Source organism: Rutilus rutilus (genome assembly GCF_951802725.1).
Source record: "Rutilus rutilus genome assembly, chromosome: 10".
NCBI lineage: Eukaryota > Metazoa > Chordata > Actinopteri > Cypriniformes > Leuciscidae > Rutilus > Rutilus rutilus.
In genome coordinates, this window is record NC_140215.1 from 31230443 (window position 1) to 31240478 (window position 10036).

General features: G+C 36.9%; 1 long non-coding RNA gene across 1 annotated transcript; it reads right to left on the reverse strand.

Moving 5' to 3' along the window:
• Window positions 1–7566: 7566 nt before the first annotated feature.
• Window positions 7567–8857, reverse strand: LOC311299078. Its single transcript, XR_014629046.1, has 3 exons — window positions 8682–8857; window positions 8518–8606; window positions 7567–8442 (listed from the first exon to the last, which is right to left on the reverse strand). It is a non-coding gene; the product is annotated as an uncharacterized lncRNA (long non-coding RNA).
• Between the last annotated feature and the right edge of the window lie 1179 nt (window positions 8858–10036).

The window sequence follows — 10036 nt, forward strand, 5'->3', positions numbered from 1 at the left end:
CGTAGATGCCATGCTTCTTATGATGTAATGAACATCGGGTGTTGTGAACATTAGCTGACCTAATTTATGCAGCCTAATAATCATTTAACTGATTTTAATAATAGGAATGTATACATTTCTATGTGTATGCCAGGTTAAAGAGATGTGGGGTTGTAGATTTGTAGGTTTGTAGATTTAAACTGACAGAGAGTGCTTCCCGGACAATGTTAGGAAGACTGTTCCATAATGCCAGCAGTCGATTTTGATATTCTAGGTATTATCAACTGGCCAGAATTTTGAGACTGCAATAGATGTGAAGGACTATAATGTGTTAAGGGCTCGCTCAAGTACTGGGGAGCTAAACCATTTAGTGCTTTAATAATAATAATAATAATAATAATAATAATAATACATTTTATTTAATGGCGCCTTTCATAACACCCAAGGTCACCTCACAAGCAATATACAGGTCACTGCATAAGACAATACACACAAAAAACAAGCCGCATACAGATAAAGTGCATTAAATACTCAATACAACATGTTATAAAAAAGCTTGTATAAAAAGATATGAAGAGTTCAGATGCAAAAGCCTCTAAGTGCCATCTGAAATTTTCTTCTAGAATGATCATTTTTATAAAGCTTGTATATTTAAGTAATTTCACTTAAATGACAATTAATAAGTAATTTGCATTGCCATTTAAGTGAAATTATTGAACTTAAATATACGAGCTTGATAAAAATGATCATTCTAGAAGAAAATTTCAGATGGCACTTAGAGGATTTTGCATCTGAACTCTTCATATGTCTTAAGACGCGTTTTAAAAGTCAACAAGCAATCGCTATTGCGAACATCAAGGGGAAGAGAGTTCCATAGGTGGGCGGCAGCATAACTAAAAGATCTGGCATCCATGGTAGTTAGTCGAATCCGAGGTACCACAAGAGAAATTGAAGATGAAGATCTGAGAGCACGTGAAGGAGTGTAAACATGGAGAAGTTGTGTAAGGTATTGGGGTGCAAGATTATGAAGTGCCTTATAAGTAAGTAGCAAGATCTTGAATTCAACTCTATACTTTACTGGAAGTCAGTGCAATTGCTGAAGAACTGGAGAAATGTGCTCAGTAGAAGGTGTTCTAGATAGAACACGAGCTGCAGAATTCTGAACCAACTGAAGCTTATGTAGCAATTTGGAGGGAACACCTGTGAGAAGAGCATTACAGTAGTCTATACGTGAAGTGACTAGTGCGTGAATAAGAACTGCAGTATTATTATTTGAAAGAAAAGGGACAGAGACGGTTAATATTACGCAAGTGGAAGTATGCAATCCGTGTGATATTATTAATTTGAGCTTCAAAGGATAGTGTGCCATGATGACACCCAAACCTTTAACCTGTGAAGAATGACAGATTGCAGTATTGTCAATGCACGACGAAAGACAATTAGACAAAACAGATCTAGTGCCAACAAGCAAAGCCTCAGTTTTGTTACCATTTACCTTCAAGAAGTTAGCTGAAAGCCAATCTTTAATTTCAGCTAAACAGCTGGACAAAGATGGTGGTGGAAAAGAACCAGTGGGTTTGGCAGACAGGTAAAGTTGGGTGTCATCCGCATTACAGTGGAAATTAATACCATATTTCCTCAAAATATAACCAAGAAAAGATGAATACAATTATATGCATATAAATAATGAAAAGAAGCGGGCCCAAGACAGAACCCTGGGGAACACCAGTGGTGACATGTTCTTGATCGAAAACCTTTTAATTGAATATGCTGACGGCGTCCAGATAGATATGACCTAAACCAAGACAGAGCAGTGCCAGTAATACCAATAGAAGCTAACCTGTCAAGAAGTATCTTATGTGAGACAGTATCAAAGGCAGCGCTCAAGTCTAGAAGGACAAGTATGGATAAAAGCCCAGAGTCAGCTGCCAACAGTAGATCATTGGTTATTCTGACAAGAGCAGTCTCAGTGCTATGGTGGGGACGAAATCCAGATTGAAATTGTTCATACAAGTTATTATCGGAAAGATGTTCATGAATTTGAATTGCAATACACTTTTCCACTACCTTAGAGATAAATGGTAAATTTGAAATTGGACGAAAATTATCAAAATTAAATGGATCACCCCCTGGTTTCTTAAGTATGAGAGTAATAACAGCAGATTTAAGATATGGAGATACAGAATCAGAAACAAGTGAAGCATGAACAATTTTAGTAATCAATGGCGACAGTGCTGGTAAACAAGCTTTCACTAAAGGAGTTGGTAGAGGGTCTAACTGACAAGTCGAAGATTTACCTATCAGACCCACTATCTCTGAAGTAGTTGGTAGTGTAAAGTTAGAGAAAACAGAGTGGGGAGTTGTGTGAGTGATAGACTGACAGGAGTCATTGTGAAGAGTACCAGTAAGTAATTGCTGATGTACATTTTCAACCTTAGATGCAAAAAAAGTCAAAAAGCGATCACATAAGTCAGTGGAATACATATAAGATGGCAAAGAATCAGGTGGTTGCAGAATATTGTTTACCACCAAGAAAAGGGACCTGGAGTTCCCATTGCCAACTCCAATTATGTTGGAGTAGTAATCAGATTTAGCCTTGGACAGTGCATTTTTATAATTTTGAATATGTTCAGCATACATTTCTTTATGAACAGTAAGGCCAGACCTGACATACAACCGCTCTAACCTACAGCCTTTAGTTTTAAGTTCACGCAGTTCATGTGTAAACCAAGGAGCTGAATGTACAAATGAAACAGTTCGAGTTTTCACAGGTGCGAATTCATCTAAAATCATGTTCAGTCCATCATTGTAGTATGTAACCAGTTCATCAGCAGTAGAGAAATCAGATTTACTGGAGAAGATGGCAAGTTCATCAGCAAGAGTAGGCACATCAATGTTCTTAATATTCCGAAATGTGATCGGACATTTAAAATGTATACAATGTTTAATATGGAGCCAATGCAGTGTTGACAGAACCGGGCTAATATGGTCCTACTTCCTGGTTCCTAGCTCTAGCTGCTGAGTTTTGGACCAGCTGTAGTTTGTTTATTAAGCGTGCCGGGCAACCACCCATAAGAGCATTACAATGATCTAGCCTTGAGGTCATGAATGCATGAACTAACTGTTCCGCATTTTTCACTGAAAGCATATGTCGTAATTTAGATATATTTTTAAGATGGAAGAATGTGGTTTTACAGATGCTAGAAACGTGGCTTTCAAATGAAAGATTGGTATCAAAGAGCACACCCAGGTTCCTAACCTACGACGAAGACTTGACAGAGCAACCATCAATTGTTAGACAGTATTCTAGGTTAGTACGTGCAGAGGTTTTTGGTCCAGCTGATAAGATGCTAATCAAATATTTGTTTTGCCTGTAAACAACACCCATTTGCATGACTGTCAAATACGCATTCTATTTGTTCACATATATATTTTTTAGTAGGCTAAAATAAATATGTGAAGTATTGTAAATGGCTATGTGAGGCTATAACTTGTTGTTATCCTCCCATCACCATCCCTTCGCCACATCCTGCTATCATCCCTCCTCTTCTGCCTCTCACCATCCCTTCACCATCACCTCACCCACCTCCAAAGACCACATGGTCACGTCATTATTAATTAATTTGTTCCAGCTGCATTCTATTAATTGCCTTGTTTAATTAACTATATAGTTGTACCCTTGTCTTCACTCTTTGTCTGGTCACAATCACCTTTAGTTGTGTTTTTGCGTCTACTTGCAAAAATTTTACAAAAACGCCTGTTTTTGAGTAGCCTATTCTTGCTTTTAAACTTAGTTGAGAGCTTTATTCTTCTGTCTTTATCTGTCTGCCTACAAACACAGTGTGACAATTATATATTATATGGAAACTATTTATCTTGTATCATTTTTATGTGCTCGACTGTTTTCTGATATATGTACACAAGATACTCCTAAAAACAATACTGAATGTACAGAAACAATTAGCATAACATGCAGATCTCTGAGTTTTAGACATATCTGATCACATTCACAATAGTCTGTCATATAATTTGAGATCCAATAGATGACCGAAAGATTTTTGACCTTATGACATTTCAGTAATCCTACAGGAAATGTTGTCATTCACACTGATGGAAAGTCTTTTAATGCTTTTTTTGGTTGTGGGTATTTGATTGACAGCAACTCTGAATTGATTGTTTGAGAGTTTTCTCCACTGGTTCCAAAAGCCTTGATTGATTAACAAGAAAACTTGCAGTCACACAAGTCCTTCAGGATTGGGATTCTTCACTATGGCATTTATCAACAGAATATCAATAATACATGTGGGGCTAGTTTTCCCTAGCCGGGCCTTTCACTGCTTAAAGAACTTTGCACTTACTGGATTTAAATGTTACGAAAAGAATGTTTAACATTAAACGTTCAAAACGTTTTTTTAAGAATTGATCACACTATTTTGTACTTCACTTTTAATGTAAGGGAATTCTGGGTGTCTTTTTGTTCCGTCATCTGGAAGACTCTGGTCACCTAAAAAACCCTTTGTTCCATAATCAGAAGGCAGATATTTAGCTAACTGTACACCTGCCAGTGAAGCAGCTATGAGCGGCCTATGGGTTGTGACATGTTAATAAGACTGTTATGTGAGATCGATGCTGTGTTTTAGAAGTCGAGTCACTCTCTAAAGGCCAGCCAGGGGACAATATCAGCGTAGGATGCTCATGCATGATGTGAAAGAAGCAAACAAAGAAAAAGTTATTTCAATTCAGCTCAGTTTTGTTACTTTTTACATCAAAGGTCAAGCATTGTCAAAATTATCAGCATATTGACCTTTTTAATCATTCTGAAAACATCCAGATCATGCGCTCCTGGTCTGGGATGTTATCCTCATGCCATATGGCAGGTTTCGGTATTTTTCTTTTGACTATGTTAAAGAATTTATATACACATACACTTGCATTCAAAATGATTGAACCCCTCTGACATGCAAAAAAAAACAACAACAACAACAACAAAAAAAAAATATATATATATATATATATTTTTTTTTTATGGTCCCTTTAACACGTTCTGTTGACTAAAAGTAATGTTGCACCTACATTTCTACTAACTCTCATTAGATTGTTAGTATAGTATTAGTAGACTGGTAGGGTTAGGGATATAATAAGTTGACATGTAGTTATAAAGTTACTTATAGTCAGTAGAATGTCTGTTAGAGGACCATCAAAATAAAGAGTTTTAAGCAGAAATTAAGCAGACTATCTACTAATACTCTAATGAGAGTAGTTGACATGTAGTTGCAAACTTACTTATAGTCAACATAATGTTCCAAAAAAACGTTACAAAAGTGTTACAAAAAATATATATAATTGGCTCTAAATTGTTCAACCCCATTTTTAATCATTTACTTTTTGTAACCATAAATATACATTAAGTACTTACAATCTACTGACACCTCTCTACTGGAATCTTAGGCCGTTCCTTTTGTGCAAAAGCTTCCAGCTCAATGAAATTCTTTGGTTTTTGTGCTGTCACTGTTTTTTTTTGTTGTTTTTTTAAATATCACCAAACGTTTTCAAGGGGATTTAAATGTGGAGAACTCTGAGCAGGCCACTCAAGGACATTCCATGACCAATCCCTAAACCAAGCATTGGTAGATTTGGATGTATATTACTGTCCAGATGGATAGTCCAATGATCCAGTGAAGCTTCAGATTAACCACTGAAGGCATCATAATATTTGCCAAAATGTCTGATACTTCAAATAATTCATGAAGTCAGTGCTTGTCCAGTGTTCTTCTTTTAGTTTGCACTGAAATGTTTTTTTTTTTTTTTTTTTTTTTTTTTTTTTTCAACTGTTCATCTTGCACGTCTTTTAACACTACATCGAGGGTTTTTCTATGATGCTCTTATAAAAACATAGAATTCCCAGTAATGAAAATGTACTTTTTCTTTCATGCCCTTGAAGGTTTGTTATGGTACCATATGTTTGAAACTTACAAACAATGCTGCCAACTGTGTCTTTAGGAACTTTTTGTGTCTTGGAAATGTTCTTGTAGCCAAAGCCTTTTTGATGTAATAAAACAACTTGTTCTTTTAGCTTTTGTGAGAGCTCTTTTGTCTTTGCCATATTTCCTTCACTTCAACTTCAGCACATATATGGGCTAAATTTATGAATGTGTCACAACTAAAGCTAATTAAGTGTCATTGTAGAGGTTCTAAAGGCTTTATTGTGTTTTAACACAATTTTGTACCTTACCATACATACAATGTGATCTAAGAACAGCAATGCTAATTAAACAGGGATTGAATAATTGTTGAATAATAACTCAAAAAATATTACATTAAATATTGACATTATCACCATTAATATGCCACTAAAGTTGTATGCACGTATTGTTTTTATTTTATTTTACATTTTGTAAATTGTTACAGTCTCTGTGGGGTTAAAAATAATAATTATCATCATATATATCATGACATCATAAACATAAGCAAACTTGAAACATCATAAAACATCAGTTTACAGTTTATGGAACAGATGTTCACATTTCCACAGAGAGGTTTGCTTCTGTGCACAGTTTGAAGCTTCATATGAGTTTCAGTGCCCTTGCTACTAATCCAGATACGCTATGCTTTGTAATTTTACTGATGCAAAATGTTGTCAAGGTTTGTCCATTCTACAGAATGATGCTGACTTACCTCTGCTTTATATCACACACACATACACACTTCTAACGCCCGTTTCACACATACTCCGTTTGCAGTGCGTATGCGGTGCGTATTTTTTTCCGTACCCATGTTAACAGGTCAGAGCTTTCACACTGCACGCGGTTGCAGTCCGTCGATCCGTTCCAGTTGCGGTGCGTATACAGCAGTGCAGAGATCGTTTCCGCACCGAGTCTATTTTTGCTGTGCTGCAAACGCTGAATTAAAGTGACAGCACATAGTTCGTGGTCAAAATGAACACAGATTGACCTGAAAATGTAATTTCACCAAAAATGCGATTAATTAAATAAAATATAGTAATCTCACCATAAATGTATTTAATTAAATACTACTTTTTTCATTTTAAGACCAGGGTAAAGCAAGGTAAGCTACAATTTACCTCAACAAGGCGACATAATGAACAACACGTCTCATTCGTGGAGGTGGAAAAACAAGTTATTTGTGACATGCAAGAATTATTGTATAAAGATTTAAATTATGCACAACGAAAGGGTAGGCTAAGTCTGCTGTTTTTGTCAATTTTAAGTTTTAATTTAAAATGTAGGCTATGCGATTTTAACATAAGTATAAGTCAAAATATTTTACCACTTGCTTGAGCAACTTAATATATAATTATATACAAGTAATGCATTTAATATGTTGTTTAAATTGTGTTTAAACGTGAAATACGTCTATTAAAGTGTGTATATTTGTGCAAAGAGAATCGCAATGCTGATGTAACCGAGGCCCTGTGTGGCCCAGGTAAATTTAGCAAATGGATTTGAGATGATCAAATTAAGGAATAATGCCTGACTACGCCACCTTGGGAATTTCACCCAAAGAATCTAACTCACAAGGCTGACACAGGTTCCCTACCCAGTGGCAAGCAACGTGGAGACACAGGTATCAATCAAATACAAAAGTTTTATTATGATGACATAAAAGCATAAATTAGACAATCTCACACATCAATTTTAATACGGGCTTACATAAGTCACTTCAAATGTCATGGAGCTGCAGCCAAACTACAGGGAAGATGCTCCAATAATGAAGGATCTCACAATCTGCACAGCACACTCATACCATTAAAGAACCCCAGTGCACGCCACAAACCACAGCACACAATGAAGAAAAACCACCACCATCTATAGAGGAATGGTCGCCCTGGTCAAGAAGGCCTGCAGCTCCTAGACAGAAAGAACTCAATACACAACTCACGCACACACGCACACACACACGTTAATACAATATATTGTACTAATTACACAACTGTAAAGGAAAAAACTTAAACAATACTTTAACTCAAAATAAACTACAACAAATGAACAAACAAATGTTTCACAATATTATCAACCAAAAATAAATCAATTAACAAAAAATAAATTTAAATTAAGACAAAGGAAAAAATGAAATCAGCTTAAAGTCAAATAATCCAATTTCACATTATGAAAACTAAATCACAATACACAAGAAGAAACCCATAGCCTACTGAAGATTTGCAAAACCAAGATCAAACAAAAATACAAAACAAAATAACTGATAACCTAAATACAAAATAACCGATTTGAATTAAATAGACAAGGAATCCAACAAATTTAACAAAACTGAGTACCACACAAAATAAGGACACTCGAAGACGCTTGTTGGAACAGCACGTGTGCACACATACACAGTTCGTTGGCACGGGTCAAACACCACTGCGACCCAGAACACACACGGACTCAATGCAAGTCGACCATAGGACGAGACAGCGGTGCTGCCACTGTAAGGATGTTATTCATCCTGCAATCAGCGGAAGAACCATACAGTTAACATCCAATAATCTATAAAAAAATACAAAGAAAACTATAAACTTACCAAGTGACAGCTGCGGGAACCGGGATATAGCTGTAGGTTTAATTATTCGGCCTATTTGCAACAGCCGCCACCCGTACACAAAACATCAACTGAAATAAAAAAACAAATCGCGACTCGCACCACTTCCACGGCTGATAAGCGGATGTAATAAAGTCAACGCATACCTGGAGAAGGACAGATACAAACTCATAGCCATCAGCCGATTAGAGCAGCTGTGGCAAAACGGCGAACACGGAAGCGACCATAAACACAGCCGCTCTCCTTTACCGAGCCGAACCAGGCACGAGTCACGTTCAATCGCAACAGCGAAAACCACACCACATCCGGGAAATGACGCTCTGCCTAGGTGCATTCGACAATGGCTTTTATAGCCCGCACAACTGATGACATTAAAAATGTCCAGCCCAACCACTTAACTCAGGAAATCATGCCACACTGACAAAAAACTCTTTTTTAAATAAAAGTTGAAATACAAATAGTGAGTAGGCTATGTATTTGTGGTATAGCCTACAGCAGCGGATCAGTTACGCACTGCAAACGCAGCATATGTGAAAGCACTATTGCGCGTGCTGCTCCTGCACCGCATACGCACTGCACACGGAGTATGTGTGAAACGGGCGTAACAGCTCTGTGTATCAGTGTGACATCTAGAGATTTAAATATAAATATGGTGTTGTTTCAGGGGGGAAAAAAAGAGGGAGGTTGATATTTTTCATAAAACAGTCCATCGTTATCAAAGGGCAATTATTAAACACCCATGAAAGTGAAGCAGTGAACTAATATCTAAACAGCCAAATAAGATGCAGGGAGGGATTTTAGGTGTAGGCAGCAGACGACCTGTCACTTAGACCTTCATCAACCATATTAATCATATAATTGGTCAAAAAAAATGCATTTCATTCTGAAATCTAATCATATCTTGAGTTATGCATTGTCACTTATTTCATCCCTACTTGTTGATTGTTGAGCTGTATCTTGATAATTAGCTCTTTTACTAATATATTGTTGCATGTGCTCAGTTTTACAAACAACTACACTATGAAAAAGTGTACACCTCCTGTGTAAAATAGATTGGATCTGTTGAGAATGTCCAGTCTACAGTACAGATAATCTAGTGTGACACTGGCTGTTGGTGACTCATGTGAGAAATAGCCAGCCATGTGTCCAGAACAAAAAAAGACAGGGAGACAAGTGGAGACAATGAAAATAAAAGTTCTACAGGGAATGAGATGACAAGTGTGTAGTCTGTCAGCAGCAATTTGAAACGTGTGGATGTGCGACTGCCTGAGGTGTCAGGATTGTTATATCTTCCTGTGCAGAGGGTCTGTCCACTTGAGACACTCTCCCACCCTGGGTGTCATTGTACACAAGGTGTCAAACACCCTCTGTCCACAGGCAAGTACCCTGAATGCCTTACTTTGGAAAGATACTGTACTATTTCATGTGTTATTTTTATTATTAATTTGTCAGCCTGTGGACAGCTGTTACTGTTAGTTACATAAGTAACTATGCAGGAGGT